The sequence below is a fragment of the Corvus hawaiiensis genome, chromosome 3, assembly GCF_020740725.1.
Source record: "Corvus hawaiiensis isolate bCorHaw1 chromosome 3, bCorHaw1.pri.cur, whole genome shotgun sequence".
Classification (NCBI taxonomy): domain Eukaryota; kingdom Metazoa; phylum Chordata; class Aves; order Passeriformes; family Corvidae; genus Corvus; species Corvus hawaiiensis.
The window spans coordinates 64,766,600-64,787,994 of NC_063215.1; the positions used below are offsets into that span (position 1 = coordinate 64,766,600).

Genomic DNA, 21,395 nt, shown 5'->3' on the forward strand with positions numbered 1-21,395 from the left:
ACTAAGTATATAGAAGGACAACCAAGAGAAATGACATCTTTAACTGTTTGAAGGCTTTTAGTGGCAGTGCAAGAGGATTCTGACAACTGGTCCAATATCACTGCTGCAGTTGAACACAATAATCTCTAGATCAAGTTATGGCATATATCAGTTGCTGTGTTTTTAGCAATTATTTTCAACTTCCCCTGCCATAGGCCAGGCAGATTAGCACACTGTTCAGATTTCTTTCTGTCCTTGGCATGAATTTATGAAGCTCGTTTTTCTGGGCAATGTGCAGAACTGAAGTTGAAGCTGAGAAATGGGACACATCACACCAAAACACCAAACACACAGCTCAGCCCTTCCATGCTAACTCCTGGGTTTAAGAATTATTTTCTCTTCCCTTCTGCTTCATTCTCCACTCTACCAATCTGTGTTAACTGAAGTATTAGCAGTAGAAAGTAGCAGAAGTCACCTTTGTTGTTGTTAAGTATGAAATAGTGTAAAAAATAAGTGGAAGATTGGGGCCATATATAAGGATAAGGAAAAAAACCTCAAACCATTAATTCAACATGAGGAGTGAGGCTATTTTCTACACTTATTCTTCCACGATGTCTCTAATTATTGAGCTTTTTTTAGCAATCATAGAGGGAGTCCAGATTCACTGGGTTGGATTGCTGAAGCCTTCAACATACGGACAGATAAGTAACATTCCTGAAGGGAAGTCTTAGGTGAGAATTGATCCTTGAGGCTATCACAAACAGATAGTCTATACTTCAAAGTAAGTATAATACTTCTATTCCCATTGAAATCCTAATACAGAAATAATTTTACAATTACAAAATTCACAATTAATGCTTGTGCCAGACACAGATGAAAGTCCTAACCAGAAATGGCTGGGTGTTTAAAAATCAAACTATGTCTCAATGAGCTAATCACTTCCCTTAAAATTAATATTTTCAAAGGTGAATGTCAGTTTTGACATATAATCCCGAAGTTCTGTCAGGAAATCAGTCTGTATGATACTGCTCTCTGGCTTATCAACCACAGAAACTTCCAGAGTCTTGGTACAAAGCTCTGATTAAAAAAAAAAAAAATCTAAGCGAAATGCTTCTCAGTATCTGACCTCTCTATTCTTCTGTTCTGTTCTTCAAAAATGCTTAATAACAGACAATTTTACTGAATGGGAAATATTGTTTGGGTGCTAATAATATGAAGTAGCAGAACAATTGATTTATTACCCTATAGACTTGAATATTTTTCTTGAGTAAAATATAATGATTCCATAAATCAGAAATTGTTCAGTTATTTACCTGTTGCATATTTAGTTCATTTGGAAGGAATAGAAATTTACCTTGGCATGTCACAGCACACAGGAGGGAAAATAAACTTTGGAAAATAATTATATTGTTAGAATTTCGTGCTATTATAGGAGGAAGATAAGATTAGTCTTACAACTTTATTTAAAACTGTATTTTAACTCCAAGGGAAGATGCTGGATATAGCATATCAGAACATGCTTAACCTAAGGGCAATAGGTGGAAGAATAGGTTGATAACTGTTTTCAGGACATTCCTTTTTGAGATACTAAGGGTGAGCTTGAACCTGCTCAGTTTACACTCTTCACATCTAGCACTGGTTTTGGCTAGATCTGGACATTAGCAGCTATGTCCTGGCATGCCACGTGCTGGAGTTGGAATAGGCATATTACAAATGCCTCATAAAGGGGAGCAGGCAGTCGTGGTGAATGGGTTCATTAGTGATGTAAACATGGGGTGTGTAGCTGACCTGCAGTGAGGAAGGCCTTGAACGGATGAGTGCTGCTTGCTGGCACTGTGCATCAGGGAATGAATTGCTTTGCACTGGCTTTTTTTCCAAAAGCAACTGCTCTGAGGTCCAGTCAGAGACAGGCGAGACAGGCATTTGCTTGTTCCTGCCTAGATCAGCAGGAGTTCACCACTAATATTGTAATATAATATTAATTGAGTGAATCACTCAATGAGGACTGATAACAACTTATTTCAAATGTGTAAATGGGTATCCACAAGGCCAAACCTTCACTTATCATGCTGTTTCACCCCACCAAGATAAACTCCACATATATCAAAGATGGATTGCAGATGCAAAGAAGCTTTTTGAGAAACATGAGGAGGGTGCATGTGACAACCAGAAACAGAGCGCCACTAATAACATGAGACAAATACTTCTTGGACAAACACTTTACTTCAGTTATAATCCAACACTCAATCTGGAAAATTCCATGGGTTTCAGGATGTAGTTAATATCCTACATCATCCAGAATATGTAGGGGGTTGTCCTAGCAGGATGCAAGTCTTGCTGCACAATTTCATGTGCAGTTCTGTTAAAGAGACTGAAGCTCAAAAGGTTGGTTCTTTGTCAGAAAACAAAGAAAGCTTCATGGACTTTTTGGGAATAAAAGAATAAAAGAAACCAGGTAAGAGGACAGGTTATTGCACCTACCACACTAACAGTTTTGTATTGAGCAGCCTTGGCAAAAAGGGAGTCCTCCAAAATAGAAAATACATGGTTTGAGTCCCAGCTGTAGAACAGCTTGGAACTTGAATACGTCTCACAGAGATTTGCTCTCCATGGGGCTGTGGGTATTTCTCAGGATCAGTCCAGAAATCCCACTCTGTAGTTAAGCAACTTCTCCAACAGAAAGTACATTTTGTAACAGGAAATATTTTCAGGAAGTGGTATATGCAATTAAAATATTCCTGATCACTCCTTTTCTCATTTGATCTAAACCATTACAATGAGACTCAATATTTTTCAAGCATCTGTAATAGCTTAAGGGAAACAGAACAGAATGAATTATGGTGGTGGTTTAAGAGGGGGATAGAGATCTTCTCTAACAGCTTCACAGAAAGATATAATTTTAAATTCCCTTGGTCTGATTTTGAGTACCTTAGAGTGTCCATGTACCATAGGGTCTCTTAATACTCAGACTCTCACTTTTAGTTAGTGATCATAAGTTGATCATGATCATTGTGGTCCTTTTTCTGCTCATTTCCCCTGTGGGTTTTGCAAGCATAAAAGATGTTCAGGACAGTTGCACAAGGGAAAGGTGGGGTCAGTTCAGGTATAGAAGGATTAAAAATGTAGTGGAATAGTTTTCCTCCAGTGGTAACAGCTACTGTGAGCAAGTGAATGGAATTAGTGATCTTGCCAAGTGCCTGTCTGATAGGTGAAAAAACACCAGAGGAGGAGTTTGAGGCAGACATTTAATGATAAGGGGCTACCATGAAAATATGTGATTCATATCTAATCTGTTGAAACTCACACACATGTTGCTTACAGTTCATGTGAAACCCTGCTGCTTTCTCAAAGCCTCAGTTATTGCAGAGTCATTTCAGAAGCTGCTACCCTGGTTAATTGCTATCAGATGTGCCACGTGAAACTCTTGCCAGTTCAGCTGGGTGAAAATCTGGGGATGTAGCAGATCCTTTAGATGAAAAGAAAATTCTGGCACACAGTGAAATATGTGAGTGATGCACCAGCTTGAGTATTTAGAGCAGAGTGCAAGATGAGAAATCCAAACTGAAATGTTCAGTAACTGAGGATCCAGTGTAGACTGAATGAGCAGCATGGAAGTCATAGCTCTTGCTCAGTGACACCACTCACCTAAATCCAGGGAAAATAAAATGTTAGACCAGGGATTCTGACCCAGGAGAGAGCTGGTGGAAAAATATAATGCAGAGGGAAGAACAGCAGATACCCTAAGTAAGCTAAAAAGTAAAGGGACCTGGGTTTAAAGACAGTATCATCTTCATCATCCAGAAAAAAACCACAACAATCTAACAAACTCCCTCCAGTCTTATATTTCAAATATTTTACTGATTCATGTTACTATCTGAAGTAGTAATAGTAGAATGTGAAAAGTTAAGGGGTATTTCCTCTACTAAGTGTTGCATTTCTAAAATAAAAGGTTAATAAACAGAGTTAACTTGCAAACAAGAGATTGTTTCAAATGCATGCCATGTAGCACAGATGATCATCCTGTACTCTGTTAATCTTGCTATACTTCACATATCTGAATCTATTATTTGTGTAGCATTTATTCTCTAATAAGGTAAAATTAAAATCTTATCCCCAAGAGCTCAGGGAGGTCACCAGTGTGAATTAATCACTAATCAAGTAAAAGAGCTGTACTCCAAGGAAATCGTGATCAATTCTGATCTGCATATTAATTGATGGCTCATTCAGGAAAGTGTTAAAAAGCAATTTTCAGTCAGACAAAATGAATTACTTTAGAGGAATTGTTCTTAAGATAGTTACATAGCTATCCATGTTGGAAGGGAAAATATTAAAAGTCAAATCTACAAACATACTGCCACAGAAGGGTAAAAGGAAACCACATGTCTGCTCTGCAGAGGGAAACTGGTCTGAGCAAATGCACATATGTTTCCATCATCATATCAAAGAAGGGTACTTCAAAGAAGGGAAGACTTAGAATAGGGATAGATGTATCCTGCAGAATACTACCTAGAAGGAATGCATATGCAGCAGAAACCCCACACAATTAATAACTGCTAGGTAACAGGAGATGAACTTTAACCTAACTCTTATCTGCACTAGAGGACTGCATTTTGAATTGAACAGCTTAATTCTTTAGAGTAGCCCTATTTTCTATTAACTAAACAGACTCAGAAAACAAAGGTTTTGCTCCCTGAACTGTATCAAACATAATGAAATTCAGGATTAAATCATCAGTACTTTTCAGTCTACTGTAGTTTACATGTCAATGACTTGACTGCTCCATCAGCCTTCCATCTTGAAAGCCTAGCACTTGAAGTGTGTCCAGGGACTGGCAGAACTGGGTGGTTTCAGATCAAGAAAAGTCTGTGTGTGAAAAGCACGTGTGTGTGTGTGTGTGCTTATGTGTGTGCTTATGTGTGTGTCTGCTAAGATCAAACCCCTCACTAATGCACATCCTGGAGAATGCTGTGCTTTCTCTCTACTTCACACTGAGCTAGTTTCAGCTAAAGACACTCAGATGCAGCAGCTACAGAGCATAAAGGATTTCACAACATCTTCAAGGATATTTCTGTCCACTTAAACCACCAGCAGGCAGAAATGTAGTGTGCGCTTCAGAGCACCAAGTTCTTCCATTTCAACAGTCTGCTTGTGCAGTGGGATGCTGGGTGCTGAAACAGCATTTTCTTTGTGGATCCATTTGAGGGATAGCTTCAGGGAAAATCTGTGGCCCTATATAAAAGTTGGAATAAAAATGGCCACTCGGGGCCATATGCTGTATACCTCTGTCAGTAGTCAGTAAAAAATTCTAGGCAGAAGATGTAAGAGATTTGCATAGTCTTTTTCCTTCCAGCAATGCACATTTTCAGGATAAGATACATCATTATGTTTGATAAACTTTGATTGGTCAACTAATCATGTTCCAAAATATTATTTCGTAGTATTCTGTAACACTTTACAGTTTTTACCTCCACAGTACCATCTATCAATCAATTCCAGACTGAAAGCTATGCTTTCAATGAAAACTTGGGGTTTAAAACTTCTGCTGGATAATTTCAGTAGGTGAGCATTATTTCCTTAATATTATTTTGCATTGGACTTTGGACCACTTCTTATTAATTGTTGATGTTTTACCTGTTTTTCCGATTGCTTCTGACATTGGACCCAGTGAAAAAGACCCATGATGACATCACAGTTCTCTTCCTCAGGTGGCTTTAGCTTACATGTAGACAACCACAGTGGACAGTATGAAGGAACTTTTTTTTAAGACCTGAATCTCATGTTTCATTTTATTACTCAGTCATTAATGATGTCTGTCTGAATTTTCAATGCCTGCTTTAGTTTTAGCAATTGAAATTAACTATATATTGGCTTCAAACTTTGTCATTCCACTTATTCATGTTTCTATATGAACTTGTTTAAAAAAATGATGGAATAGTGCAAGTTCTCACATGGATATTTTACAGACCTCCCTTAACTGTGAAATTTAGAGTGATTTTTGAATTTCTATATTCTGTGTGCTTTTACCCCTAGTAAATTCAACAAATAATGTGGAAGACTTTAAAAATATTTTGAAAGCTGTGCATACTAAAGCAACAGGATCACTATAACCCACAGGTCCATTGATGCCTCTATAGAAATCTTATATGTTGGGTGTTTTTTTGAGACAAAAAAATCCCATTTTTTTGAGGGATGACTTATGTATTCAGAAAACACTTTGACTCTTCATTGGTATATTATGTTTAACTATGAATGGTTTGCAATGTCAGTTTTACCACTTTTAACAAAATTAAATAATAGCTCACATTTCCCACATAACTCTGGAATCCCTTTGTAAACATCAGCATCACATTTTACCTCTTCCATTCTAATACTGCTCTGATCTTGAAGTAATAGTGCAACATATAATATGCTGAAAAGATCATTATTCGACAGTTCAAATCATGCAACCCACAAATCAGAGCCATAGGAACAGATCACTGTTTGAGACAATAGGGTAACAGAAATATCTGTAACAAGCAGGGCAAAAATAAGTGCATACAGATTTTTGCTGCAAGAAGCTGAGTGGGGTGGCAAGTTCTGAAAAAGACACCAGTGTGTGATGCAAATGTCAAGGTGAAGTATTCACTGTGAAAATACAGTTGCTAGCAGCTATGTTTCTATGATTCTAAGATTCTGTGTTGGAAAGATCAAGTACTTGCCCTTGAAAGAAAAGATTGCAGTCACTTAACAACATCAAAATGTTTTCTGTGGGAGTATGAACAATACTGCCAAAGCATAGCCATAGCTTAGGCATCCTTTTATCTCTATGAAATATGAATTGGATATTTTAAACAGCAAGCTCACAGTCATTCTTCAGTTTCATCCAAGCATTACCAAATGACCAGATATTTCATGGCTAATCAAGGAAGAAATAGATGTGGCTGAGAAAGAATAAAGTCAGGCTTCCAAAAGCAATAGTAATCTCAGGGCTTTGAACAGAGGGTGAGACCACTGGTGGCACAAGGAAATCCAGGGGCAGCTAATAAAATAATGCTAAGCAGTTGCCTTACAATTATATTCGGAATGCTCAACTTGAATGGAAAAGAGACATTCAAACTTTCCCAAATTCACAGGATTAGAAACACTTATTCCTTTTCCTTGTAAGATGAAACGTAGTTTTTCAGATATTGAAATAAATGAGGCTAAGTACATTTTTGAGCAGTCTGCTTCCCAACTGAAACTTTGTCTTAGGTTACACCTTAGTATTTTAATTTCTTTAATATAGACTACTGTAGGGAATCATTAAAATTAATAGGTATTAATGCATCTAGTGCCAGGAGGAGTTTATCTCTGAGTGCTGTAAAAGTGTTTATTGCATTGAAGCTCTATCCTATACCAACAAAAGCACAATTCAGATCAACTCACTTTCATCTGCAAGGAAATCAGAACTAAGTCCAGAATATAATAGGCTGCTCAGTCAATAAGACATGACAAGATGTTTACCACTTATAAGAAATCTACTGATCAAAACTATGTAGAATCCTCAGATATAAAGACCCTGCTGTTAGCTTGCATTTTTGGTATTTGCTAGTTCTGCTTATGCAGCTATAGTACAAAATAACCTGTTATCATTAACACTGTATTACTTCACTCCTAAGAATGACACAGTACAACGTACAGTACTGAGGCTGTATAACTTTCTTCAAGTAGGTCTGCTCAGAGAGCCCTAATTAGAAAGCAACAGATTTTAAATCTTTATTTAGGCTGAGGGAGTCTAGTGGGCACAGAGCAACAAATAAGGAGAACTAGGTTAAAAAGTGCTTGGAGGGATTAGGAATGGGGCAATTATGTGAGTCAGATTTCCCAGCAACAGATTTTGCAAACGTGGTTTGGAAATGAGAAGACATTTTGAATGGCTGCCTATCCCACAAGACTGCCCTTTACACAAGGCCTCAGTTGTCTTGGGCTGTATTTCTTCCCTTCTCTTCTCCTGCAGTTTTTTCTCTCTCTCTTCTGTAGAAGAGTTGCATGCACAACTTGACAACTAGGGATTGAGGATGCTCCTGAAATCATCAGTGATGCCTGCTGGATATCAGCTACTGCTGTTTGATACTTAACAAATAGAATATTAATCTTTATGCAGCATAGCTGTAGGATCAATCAAGTAGGCTGCTGGGGATTAGAAGAGAGAAATTACAGCCTCAGATCAGAGTTGTTACCCATTTATTCTGGAAAGCTGTCACTGACCAGATGTTTCAGAGGAACAGGGAGAGAGAGACCCTATGGTACATGGACACTCTAAGGTACTCAAAATCAGACCAAGGGAATTTAAAATTATATCTTTCTGTGAAGCTGTTACAGAAGATCTTTATCCCCCTCTTAAACCACCACCATAATTCAAGATTTCCCTTCCCTCTCGTTCCACAGGAAGGAAAAACAGAGATTTATCTGCTGTCGCTTAAATTGTCTTCCAATTATCATCTCTTTGTGACAAATAAGAGTCATTATTTAAAACTGCTTATTTCAAATTATGTTTTAAATTGTTCTGTTTCCCTTAAGCTATTATAGATGCTTGAAAAATATTGAGTCTCATTGTAATGGTTTAGATCAAATGAGAAAATGGTACTGATAACACCATATGATTTAGAGATACGAAGTTCAAACCCAGTGGGAGGTGTCTTTCAATTCAAAATCCTATTTCTCTCAATAGCAAAAGAATGAATAAATGTTCAATGAATAATTATATTTATCAACCTAAAAATATTGAAATACTGTTTTGTTCAAGAAGCAAAAAAAATATTCTATGAAAATAAATTTCTATGAAACTGCCTCTGCTGTGAATATTACATGCTGATAGAGAAGCATTTTGTTTCCATTTCCTTATGCTCATGTTCAAATTTGCAACTGTCTTGAGATTTATTAATTGTCTCACAAATAAAAATACAGTTATTAAATTTAACATATAGATGTAGTTTAATTCTTTAGATTTTGTTAAGTGTGAATAAGTGAGTTATAATTAAAATATTATTTTAATATGTAATATGTGTTAGAAATGCATTAAGCTTACAAATACTCTACACATTAATTAACATACTTTATTAAGGGTGGAAAGAGACCAGTGCTGTGACCTCCTTATTGTATGTCACTTGTAATTTATTTTCTTTGCATGTAACAAAAGTCATAGTCAAAAACTGACATGGTCAGGAAGAGTGTATGTCTCAGATCTGAAGTCATTCCACAGTCTCAGACCCAGTCGGTACAAATGGTGGCATTCTCACTGGAAATTTTTTCAATTCTATCAAATCTTTATTTCTTAAAGCCTCGTCTCCCATACCACATAAGCACCTAATGTTGATGGTGAAAGACAGGCACCTCTAAATGTTCATGCAAATAGGCTAGGGTCAAGGACATGTGAGGCCAGAAGAATTAATCAATAAAGATCAATATTGAGAACTCATGATAAACAATCACTGCCCTGGTCCTGCTGGCCACACTATTGCTGCTGATACTGGCCAGGATGCCACTGGCCTTGTTCAGCTGGCTGTTGACCAGCACCCCCAGGTCCTCTTCTGCTGGACAGCTTTCCAGGCACTCTTCCCGAAGCCTGTAGCACTGCCTGGGGCTGTTGTGACCCAAGGGCAGGACCCGGCACTTGGACTTGTTGAACCTCATACTGTTGGCCTCAGCCCATCAGTCCAGCCTGGCCAGATCCCTGTGGAGAGCCTTTCTGCCCTTCAGCAGATCAACAGCCCTGCCCAAATAAGTGTCACCCGTGAACTTACTGAGGATATTCTCAATCCCCTCGTCCAGATCATCAACAAAGATGATCTGGACTGGTCCCAATACTGAATCTTGGACAACCCTACTAATTACCAGCTGTCAACCAACACCATTCAGTCCCACTCTTTGAGCCTGGTCATCCAGCCAGTTTTTACCTCAGAGAAGACTGCACCTGTCCAAGCCATGGGCTGCAAGCTTTTCCAGGAGAATACAATGGAAACCAGTATCAAAGGCTTTACTGAAGTAAAATTTCATATCAGTTTCCTAAGAAGTCTTACATAATGTTACCTGGCCCCATGGTGTTCATTTTGTTGCTCATTTGCTGTTCATTTTTAAAGTAGATTTAGACACTGCTACTTCATTGCAAAAGACCTTTTCTGCCTCGTCTACATTATCTCTCAGAAAAAACCCACACCAGTTCCCAAAAGGGGAGAACACGAGACTGATTTTCAAGTTTTCCACTGCAGCTCTATGCTTTCTAAGTGCTTCTGTACTTTGACATTACTAACTCTCTCTCAGGCTTCCTGCTCCTGAGGTGTTTCAATGACATTGAAATCAGCCTTCTTGTTCTGCTATCACTGGATCTTATTTTTCATTTTCCTACATGGCCACACCTTCAGTTTTCTGAAGAATATATTCTCAAGAGAATAGACTAATTTCACCCTTCTTCTAAAGCTGAACACTTTTTTAGCTTGCCTTGTCTTATTGTTAAGACTGCATATATTTTATCTGAGACACCAATACTTACATACTTTAACCCTCTCCATGCTGCCTCTATCGATTTCACTCGTTTGACTGTATCTTTTAATTTCTTCTTAAAAGTTTTTTTCACTTTTTCATTTTGTTCTCTCATAGCAAAAACTATTGCAGAGCATATTTTTACTTTTGCTGCTTTGTTAAGAATGTTAGATGTAAATACATTATAATCATGGACACGGTATAATAAAATTTTGAACTGAGATCTGCACTTGACTGATTCCTTTCTTACCTTGTAAATTTACCTGTGAGAATATAATGTCGTTCCATTTCAGGTGTCTTAAAATTTACTTTTACTATTATGTCTTAATGATTCCATGCTAATTTAGCTATGTGCAGCTGAATGCTCCTTTTATTACATTTTTTTCTGCCTTGATGTGAGTTCCCTTAATATATTTTTGCTACTTCCATTCTCCTGGCTGGCTGAGTTATAGTACTGATCTTGTACTATGTTTTTATTTATTCTGTTTGGGACTTGAACCCATAGGGATTTTTTGTTTTCCAGTAAGACAAAAGACTTATTTGTCTGCTTGACTCTAGGATGTGGTAGAATGCCACCTCTACCAAGAAAAGGGAATGCCTTTGTCTGAGACCTTCTCCTCCTTGTTCCGTATCTGTAAAAATATCTGACTTCCTGGGAATAGCTGTTTTCTCATCTCATTGGAAAATGGCAATCAAAATGATGGAATATCTAAACAAGGGAAAGACTGTAGGTGTGTTTGTTCCCCAGACTCTCCGTAGTCTTAGCAAGGGAAAGACTTGAAACTAAATGAAATCCTGAGATACTGTTAATATGAAGAACAGGCTTAAGACTGACTGGTTTTTGTTTTTTTTTTCTTCATTCTAGATAAACAAAAGAGCATTTGCTTCGAAGTAGAAAGCATTCTTAAATAACTATTTTATTTTGTTTACTTTCTAATAAAACATTTCAGTACAAGAAAAGGTAATGTCTGCAACAGTCCTAAATAGCAGCTTTGCCTCATGACTCAAAAAAATCTTAAGCAAGAACACTTCAGTGTTAAGTTTTGAAGCAATGATGTATGACATAGTTCAAGGTGAAAATGTTAGTATAAAATACAAATGTAGAAAACAATAAAAAATTACACTCAAACCCCCATAATTTTTCAACATTGCAATTCTGCGATACAAAAATAAACCATAAATTTTTAATATAGTATATTTTCCTGAAACAGACTTCTATGATAGTAAGTTATTTTTAATAATGTCTTTTGAGTAACTTTATTAATGATTCACTCAATAAAATTTATGCTGACCAAGTGGTCTTGGTCCTGCTTTTGCTGTCCTCTCAGGCTGCTGCAAGATCATGGCAATCTTGTCTACAGAACAGCTGGAAGATTGTTCTCAGTAGGAATTATTTGACCACACCAACAAATTGAGAAACCCGCCCTTCATGAGGATACACATAAACTTGGAATCATTTAGACTAAGGTGAATTACAATGCTATTTTTTTTCAGCCTGCAGAATGAAGAATAAAAAAATGTGTGTTGTATGGAGACACAACAAAATTGTGACTCACAGGAATGCTGGAAAGATTAACTAAGTTTATCATGCTTGGACAAAGAGTGGTTTAGAGAGCCCACTACCCCTAGTGTATGACACAGGTCAGTATAACACCAACTCAGAAATCATGCACTTACGAGGATGCTTTGGAAACCTCAAACACTCTGGAACAGAAATATCTAAAAGAGGTAAAATAATCCCACCGAAGCACTGGAAACAAGCACATATCATTCCAGTTCTTCACTGTAGTCTCAGCATTTTTTTTGATGCTGTGAAGAAGCTTTCAAAATTGGAAGTGTGTGAAAAGTATTAGAATAGGTCTGTAGTGAAGATCTTTTTATATTTTTCATCCTACATCTGCAAAAGAAAAAAAAAGGAAAAAAGCAGAACAGTTTTATAAAGAGTAATTGTGGTGTAATTTGAATGCCAGAAAGCTAGTGCCTAAGTGAGATGTTTGTTTCAGTTGTCCCAGCTGTATGTTGCCAATGTAGACTTTAGCTTAATTGCATGCGTTCTTTAAAATAAATCATTATCTGTCATTGTCATTCAAAAATGATAAAACATTAAAATAGATGCAACATTCAGCACTATTTAGACAGATCTGAAAACATTTTAAAAGTATGTATTCTGTAGTCTTTAGATCACAGAATTTTATGCAATTTCCAGAAAGACCTTTCAGATCAAAATATAAGCCAAATTACCCATAAAAATATTGTAAGCTGGTAGAGGAAAAGAGGAGAAGCCTTCTCATTTCCACATTTGTCTGAAATTGGAAATGTTACAAAGATGTTTAATTATCATTGCATCAGGCTGTGTCTTCAGTCCATGAATTTCACAGAGATAGGGAGATATCAAATAGCATCTTTCCAAAAGGGGGAAATCCAAAAATCCCCAACAAGATATGATAAAGGAAAAGGGGATGTGGTGTCTTACTTGTCACTTTAGGAGAGTCATATATATAACAAAAATATTCTCTAATGATCAAGAAGGACCAAACACAAAATTAAGGAATGTATATTTTGGCACCCTATGAAAAATTTAAAGTACCTTTGTGTAGCATGTAATACAAATATACCACAGAACTGTTTGAATTTGATTGTGTGTCAGCCAAATTTAAAATTATCAGATATCTCCCCAGCTTCTTTCTTTTTTTTCTGAATCAGTAGTATAGTTTCGGTACCAGAAACTATATTCTGTCTAAATACTCTTTTCCACAGCTTCTTCTCTACATATACACTTGCTACCCACTGCAGGAGCAGCTAAAGGACACGGTGTGTGGAGGGGAAAAACTGAAGACAGTAGAGTCACTCTGTAACTGAGAAAGGTGAAGAGCAGCAGGTCACAGATGCTGTGAGCAGTAAGTGGATTCATTCAGTGATCATGGGATTTACACTAAATCTGTGCGTCACTCTGGCTTAGTGGTTCTGACATATTGCTCCGTATAGTACCTTATTGTTGATTTAAGCAAGTTTCCTCTGTTGCAGGAACTGTCCCTCAAACCATTTCTCCTCTTAAAGATCAGAAGAAAAAAAAATGTTTCCTGGATCATTCTTCATCTAACCCACCTGCAGATTAAAATATAATGGAACTTTGCATAGTATTTTAGAGCCAAGATATACTAAAACAAATTTTGAAACAAAGCAGAACCACTGCCACATCTACCATCAACCCTTTTTGTAAGACTATGCAGCAGAGAAGGTGTGAGAAAGGTGTTCTCCTTTTCCATATAAACACAATCACTTTCTAACAGCCACAAGTAAGCTAATATTCACTATCACTTGGCAACATAATTTATAGCAACTAAACTCAGGTGGAAATGCTTTGCTCCAGAAATATATTGAATATCTTCATCACACATCATGGTTTTCAAATCATGTTATTTAGAAGATGTTTGTATGGTAGAATTCTAAGGATGACCTAATTAAGGGCTTTTAACTGTATCTAGGATGCTTTTCATTGAGATTGCTTTTCCTACAGCTATCTGATACCATGTGCAATCTGCTTCATTGCAAATAGTGATTAGCCTGTTTGTACAGTACCAATCATATTAGACCTGATCTGATTGGAGACAAGAGGTGCTATCATCATATGAATAGTAATTTACTTATGAGCTTCAGGGATAAGTGATTTTAAAGGTAGGAGTGATTTCTCCATAACTAGGATAGCCATCAGATTTGCCAATTAAAGCAGGGAAATCTGGTCTGCTTAACTGCTCACTGCGTTGGGACAATTTCTCAAGAGGTTTCTGCAGAGCAGTCTGTAGGAAGAAATGCAACTCACACTGTTACTCCATGGAGCATTGTCCCAGTGTGCTCTTCCTGGACTCAACCCAACTTTGCTGTTTATACTGATATGCCAAGCCCATCTGGTTTCACTAAGTTCCTCTAGTTTTTACAAGGCTCCAGCCACATTCTTTGGCTCCAGCTTGCAGAATGTGCTTCCAGGGCAGAGGATCTTTGTCTGCTATCACTTTTTGGAAATTGATCTCTAGCTACAAAAACAACTCCTGAGTCCCCTAGGGGTCCCCCTACATCCTTAGAAAGCTTAGCTTGGTTCTTTCTTGGATCCTGACACCTGGTATTGAGGTCAGAGTAGATAGTTTTAGCACTCTAGTATAACTTAAAACTCTATGAAAAGGACCACATGCTTTTTATTCTCTGATAGTTTGGGACTCCAAGCTCTGTGAGTGCACGTCATCAGAAGAAAGGAGATGCAAACTTTTCAAGAGACTTCTAAACCAACATCTCTTCAGTTTGGATAACCCAGAAAACAGTAGGAGCAAAACAAGTAAGCATCTACTGACTACTTTTTCATTCATTGTTCTCAGTCACTGATACACAAGAAAACTTCTAAGAGATAGCTGTTAGTAGTGCATGCAATTTCTCTTTCTTTAAAGGAGTAATTAGAATAGGACTTTTGCTTTACATACAGTTTCCTATCTGAAGGCAACATCCCTTTGCACATCTAGGCCAGCAATCAGCAGACCTGTTCCTACACAAGACACACTCTCCAATGAATTCACCTACAAGTTTCCCTTCTCAGCTATTGTGTTTTCAGACACTTAACACAGCTATCTGTCCTTTTTTTATTTTTTTTCTTTCTATGGACTTTTTTATTCCCTTGAGTGAGTTCCCTGCAGTGAACCTAGAGCAAATTGCTTTTGCTGAGCATGCTATCATTGTATTTCTGTGTTTTGGCAAGATATATTCATGTGCTGATGGTCACCAGTGGGTGTTCTGGAAGACTTTACTATGCTTAATTTATAAGCACTGAAATATTTTACTGATTATACCTATGGCACTTTTGGGATAAGGAAAACTGCTTTTCCCAAAAAAAAAAAAAAAAAAAAAAAAAAAAATATATATATATATATAATATTTATATAATATTTATATTTAATACATATTTTGTACAAAGTAATGACCCCAACAGAAGTAAAAAAATTTTAGGTAATATGGGAAGAAATCGGGCATTAATATTTGAATCTTTGAGGCTCAAATTCCAGTTAAATTTGAATTTCTGTGACAGACAGGTTTTAATTTCCCTCTCAAATATTTGCTTTATCCCATGACTTAAAAATTAATTTCATTTTGTTCTGTCCCTTTTTTTAATGTTGAATATCAAATTGGGTTTGCAGCCTTTCCTGATTTTCTAAAATCATCTCTATGTACTTGGAAAGTTATACTTTCCACTAAAGCAATAATATCAAAACCAATAAGAACTGTATGGATGGGTATTTGGTAGCTGTCTAAAATAGCAAGTATAGTAAAATAATTTGGGCTGAGAATGTAATTTCTGACCTAGATCCATTTCAGGACTTGCACTGAACAATCCTGTAAATGAAATCAAGAATGAACACTTCCCAGGAACAGACTAAGAGCCGTGGATGGTTCTCAAACAACTTTGGAGTAACCTTCCCTTTGGCTGCCCTCAGAACACAATAGAAAATATCACCCCTTTCGAGTTTTACCATGCTACTTTTCCTTAATACAGGACACTCAAAACCCAACAAGTGGAAACATTCTTGATCTAACTTCTATGTGAGAGCAGATGTTTTATTTATTTTCTGATATATTTATCAAATGTCTGGCATCACAGACAGATCAGATGGTGCCTAACCCTGTCATACCAGGTAACCCAAAGCAGGCATCAAAAATATATTCTAAAAAGAACTAAGATTCCAGGGAAATAAACAGTGCCAAAATATGCATATTAAGGCATTCTAAAATGTATCAAAGGAAGATTTTTAGACTGCATTATCAAATAATCTCTATCCATTGATTTCTATAGAAAGAGCAAGAAGATTCTGACTCTACTGGACCTGTAAGATCACAGCAGTGGTTACAGTATGACAAGGAACATAGGAGACAACCAGAAACAAGTTTAAGGTCCTAGAACGAAGTGAGGTCTGTAACTATGTGGGACAGAAGTGAAAACCATTTCTACAGTTTTAATCATTTTGGGTAGGTTTCCTGTGGTGTGATTATTATATAGTGTACAGATGTGTTATTTACATTATATATTTCTCTAGTATTCCTGTTTCAGTCAACACACAGAATGAACAATGGTCCCTTAGCCAACATTTTTCAACATCTTTCTCTTCCTGTTCAGTGCATACTCCTGCCAGTTATCTACTGCACAAAATTTTGACCTGTTCCTCATTTTTTCTACAGTGCTTACCACCGATATATATGAGTGCTTCATAAACAATTCCTTTATTGTCACGACACCTCTTTTGAGAGCATTGCCTCTTTTTATGAAGAGAGAACTGAGGAACAGAGAGGTAAAGGTGAAAAGTGTACTTGAATGCGGAGTGGCTAATCTGAGATATTTAAAATGTGATTATTTGCATCTTAAGGTATGACATAGGAGTCTATTTAAACGTGAAGCACAGCTTTAGTTATGAACAAGAGTGCTCAGCATTTCTGCAAAGCAGATCCCAAGGTGAAGATGGATGCAAAGGAGACAGGCAAAAAGTGCGTCTGTGCCTGTGGGGACACACAAACCCTTTGACTGTACTTTGGCTCTGTGGCAAGAACCTTCTTTCCCTCCTTGCCTTAGCATCCTGACCACTCAGGGAGGCAGCAGGGGAATACGGTCTGGAAGGAAACCACGTCACACTCAAACAGGCACCTTTCTGGAGAACCTGAGCATTCATGAGAGCAGAGTGAATGTTATTAATCCCCTGTTTGACATCAGTGGCTCACTATGAAATCTTTGTGAAAGATAATGATAATATTCCTTAAAATGAGAAGGCAAATTTGCAGAACATGTTTCAAAGTTTTTAAAAGACCCCTGGACATTTTGGGTGCCCCAAGAAACATGACTGGAAATGGCTGGAAATTGTGAAGGCAATTGTCAGAGTATTTTTTGATTGTTTAATGCTGCATCCTGAAACCTCAATTTTCATTCACTTAAATATACATTAAAATATAAGTAAAGTATAAAAAATGGTTGTATTGGACCCCTTCACTAGAACAATTGAAAAAGGATGAAAGTTTTATTATAAACAGAGTTTAAAATAATAGCTGATGTTTCCCTTGATTGGCACATGTTGGGGAATAATGTTCAAATTTCCTTACAGGAATCCTTAAGCGCTCACATACTCTCATGTATGCATATCAAATGGTGCCAGTGATGTACATTTAATTTAACAGCAATATCCCAATTAATAAAAATGACCTTCAGAGCAGTTCTGAACAAAAATATTGACATGCTTTGAAAGACAAATAATGGAAAAACACGCCTTAATTTTCCAACAGTCAAATTGGGGCCTGCTCTGAAATATTTTTATGTCTACAGCAATAGGAAAATATTTATGTTTTTCATTTTCAGTCCAAGATAGTCATGCTGAAAATGCTATCATAGATAAATAGGCTAATTGGTGCATGATCACCTGTCATTTTACAGGATTAAGATTACCAAAAATATAATTACAGGAGAGGGAGAAGCAAAATTTTATACAAGTGCTTAAGACCCAAATCATTTGTGCATCCAATTTGTGACAGCTACCATGGCACCCAGCTCTCCATGCTCCGTTTGAAAACCCCAGCCTACATCTGTGCATACAAAATATTTTCTGTTTTCAGACATATATTTGCACTGTTTGAACATTCTGGGGTTTTTTTTGCTGTACTTTGCATCATTTCAAGTGATTTTTTAAACCCCCACCTGCCTTACAGAGTGTTGCCAGCTGTAGTTCAGAATTCACCCGTGAAAGCTATTTTGGAGCAGTAAAAGAGGAGACGAGAGCAGTATGCAGATAAACCCGGCATCCAGGCAGGCAGGCTGGGGAAGGTCATTTGCTGTCGAGTGCTAGGGACAGGAAAATGCCAATCCCACAAAGGGATGCTGCTGGGGACTGCGGGAGGACAGGAATCACTAGGTGGCAGAAGCGCTCCTTCTGCTGCTCCTCCTACCCCGCGTGGTGTGGGCTGTAATTAGGTCAGTGTACAGTGAAGTAGGACTGGGTGATAAATAAAGTAGGTTTTCTCTCCTAGTACATACTGCAGCTTAATTTCGCTTCTTTTTGGGTGGTGTTACAAGGTGGATTAAAACTTTTAAAGGAAAAAAAAAAGCCCTCTTGCCAAAGTAAATGAAATTTAAACTCACTGAGGAGAAACAGCAGAAAAGGAGGAATAAAAAAAAGGGAAAGATGACTCCTCTCTGGTGACATTGATATTCTGTTCAGAAGAACACTGAAGAGGGGGAGGGCTGTGCAGAGATGTGTGTTAAATCTCAAATCCAAACAGGCAAAATGTGCAGTTTTGCCAACTCTGGTGCAAAGCAAAAACATACACTTTTTCCTTGAGGTTTTTTTGTAATTTTGCTAAGAAAAAGGCAGTTTTAGTCAGCAAAACATGTCTGATTTCCCCTTCCAGAGATGAGAGTAATGTATCTCACTATGGAGGTGGTACTGAAGGTCAAAGATGAGATAACATCTCCTGCATCACTTAATCTCCATCTAACTGGGAGCCACATTACCCCAGAGCTCAGTGTCAGCTCATGGAAAGGAAGGTACAAGTTGTCAGAACAATTGTTACAGAATGTGCTTAATCAGATTCAGAAAGCTGTTCTTTCTGGGTTAAATCATGTTGAGGACTCGATACTATTTCCAGAGAAGTCAATGCAAACCTCCCTTGGATTTGACTAAGATCAGATTTTGCCCTCAGTGCAACATCTGATTTCCCAAAAGACATAACAGAGAAGGAGTTTTCAAGAAGAGGAAGACAGAGGACAGGAATTATCCTCTTCCACTCCTGGTTTTCCACCCCTAAACATTCAGAGATTAAAACAGAAGATGACCTGGCTGAAAGGAACAGCATAAAAATATCAAGAAAACAAAAAACAATATATATGCTAAAACATGATTTAGGCAGAATCTGAAATTCTGCCTCAACCTAAAATGGTGATGCTTAAATATGATACTGCAAATATATCCTAAGAACAGAAACCCTGAAAGCTCAGATCACTTCTCTATTCCATTCTCCAGGTGCTTACTTGTACTGTTTTGGCTTGGGGGCTTAGGTAAAAAACTCTTAAAACTCTGTGGGAATTGAAGATGGGTAGAATGCTGCAGAAAGTCACAATTTGTTCAATTTATTTAAGTATGGACAACTTACATTGACAGGATCTGGTCTTAACAATGCATTTTTATTTACTTCACGTTTTAAACACAGTAAGGGATTGTGCCTGTGACCACTTAATATGATATCCTAATGATCCAAAGTGGGAGGACAATTTTAGTGGCATCAGATTAAGTGTGTATGAGGATTTTTGGTACATCTCTGTTCTGGCCAGTGCGAACTGCTAGAACCAGGTCTGATCTACAGTGGGACAGTGCCTCCCCTGAAGAATACCTGTCACCTTCTGTTCATAGCCACTCCTGGAGTGGCTTTCTTGGCTCTCTAAATTATTGTACAGCTTTTGACCAAATGAAGATCTTTTTTTTTTTTTTTTTTTTTTTTTTTTTATGTAGAGCTAAGTAGGCTGGACATTCCTGGCTTAACTGTTTGAAGATTCACTTAGAAAAGAGGAGCTCTAAATCCCACCTTTAAGTGGGTGAGATACCTACTTTTATATAGAGTTTTGCTTTTTATCCCAATTCTACAGAGCACTTGTAGGGATCAGCCTACAGCTCAGGGCACTTGAGTGAGGAAAACATCACCCTCTTTCCATCTTTTGTTACCTAAGCCTGAGCAGGCTGAGTTTCCAGGTGAATTCTCTGACAACTAAACTCTGCTGTAAATGGTGGGCACAAGTCTTATAAATCATCTGGCTTCTAAAAGCAATGCAGTGAGCTCTGCTCCTTGCAGGAGTACATAAAAGCAAACATTTCATGGACTCGGGTTTCCTTTGTTCAAATGAAGCATGGGAGCTGAGATTTCCCTTGCTTAGTGTTTTTCAGGGATACCTGGTAATTTTGGGAGAGATCGCATTGCACTGTATATTGCATAAATCCTCGCGTATACCAAGTTGGATAGCAGTGCCCGAAAGACATTGCTGTCGCTCTCTTTAGAGATGTTGAAGTCCTGTATTGGACCTAGGGCTATAATTTTGTTGTTTATTACAGTTAATGAATTTAAGTAGGACACCAACTACATTAGCATATAGATGCTGCTGTGAATTTCAGCATTTTGAACAAGTTTCAGACAAGAGGGAAAGGTACAGCATAGTCCTGGTATCTCCAACACCATTCTCTCTGAGATATGGGTGGATATTCTGTGGTGAGAATCATAGCACAAAAATGCTGTGGGCCTGAAAGAGTGTGTTAATACCAGAAAGATAATTCAGACCCTCAGGTGGAGAAAGCTATGAAAGAGTTAAAAGAGTATTAAAATTGTACAGTCTCTCAGTTCCACCATCTCTATTTCTCATGTACTTCTTACTACACAGGTATGAACAGTAAGTTCTTGTCTCAGAGAAAATGAAACTAAAGACCCAGTGCCGACCTACAGGCTTTCTCTAAGAGGTAACCAAATTGGTTTCATTTTTGTGTGTTTCACCATCAAACAACTAGTAGCATCACAGCAAAAAACTTTATTGCCTAAAGATTTGGTCAAGTATGGGAAAGATCACTTTCACCGGTGCCATTACAGTCTTCCATCTCCAGCAATAGCTGGAGACTGCATCTAAAAATGCTGTCCTTGTGTTTGATCTGGAAATAATAAAAAGGTAGTTAACTGCTTGGATTAGTTTAGTCCACCTCTATACTTGCTTGAAAATGAACTATTCCAACAATCCTGGTTTTACCACCAGCTCAAGAAGCATAGAAAGGTGAAAGATGGTGGTAAAACAAGATGTGGACAGTGGACTCTTGCTTACATGTGCTCTCTCACCAATGACAATACCAGGACAGGAGAGCCATCAAAATTTCTTT

General features: G+C 37.5%; 1 long non-coding RNA gene across 1 annotated transcript; it reads left to right on the forward strand.

The window, feature by feature from the left end:
• Positions 1-14,686: 14,686 nt before the first annotated feature.
• On the forward strand, positions 14,687-16,793 carry LOC125322487. The gene is made up of 3 exons (XR_007202028.1): positions 14,687-14,803; positions 16,307-16,479; positions 16,690-16,793. It is a non-coding gene; the product is annotated as an uncharacterized LOC125322487 (long non-coding RNA).
• The last annotated feature ends 4,602 nt before the right edge of the window (positions 16,794-21,395 follow it).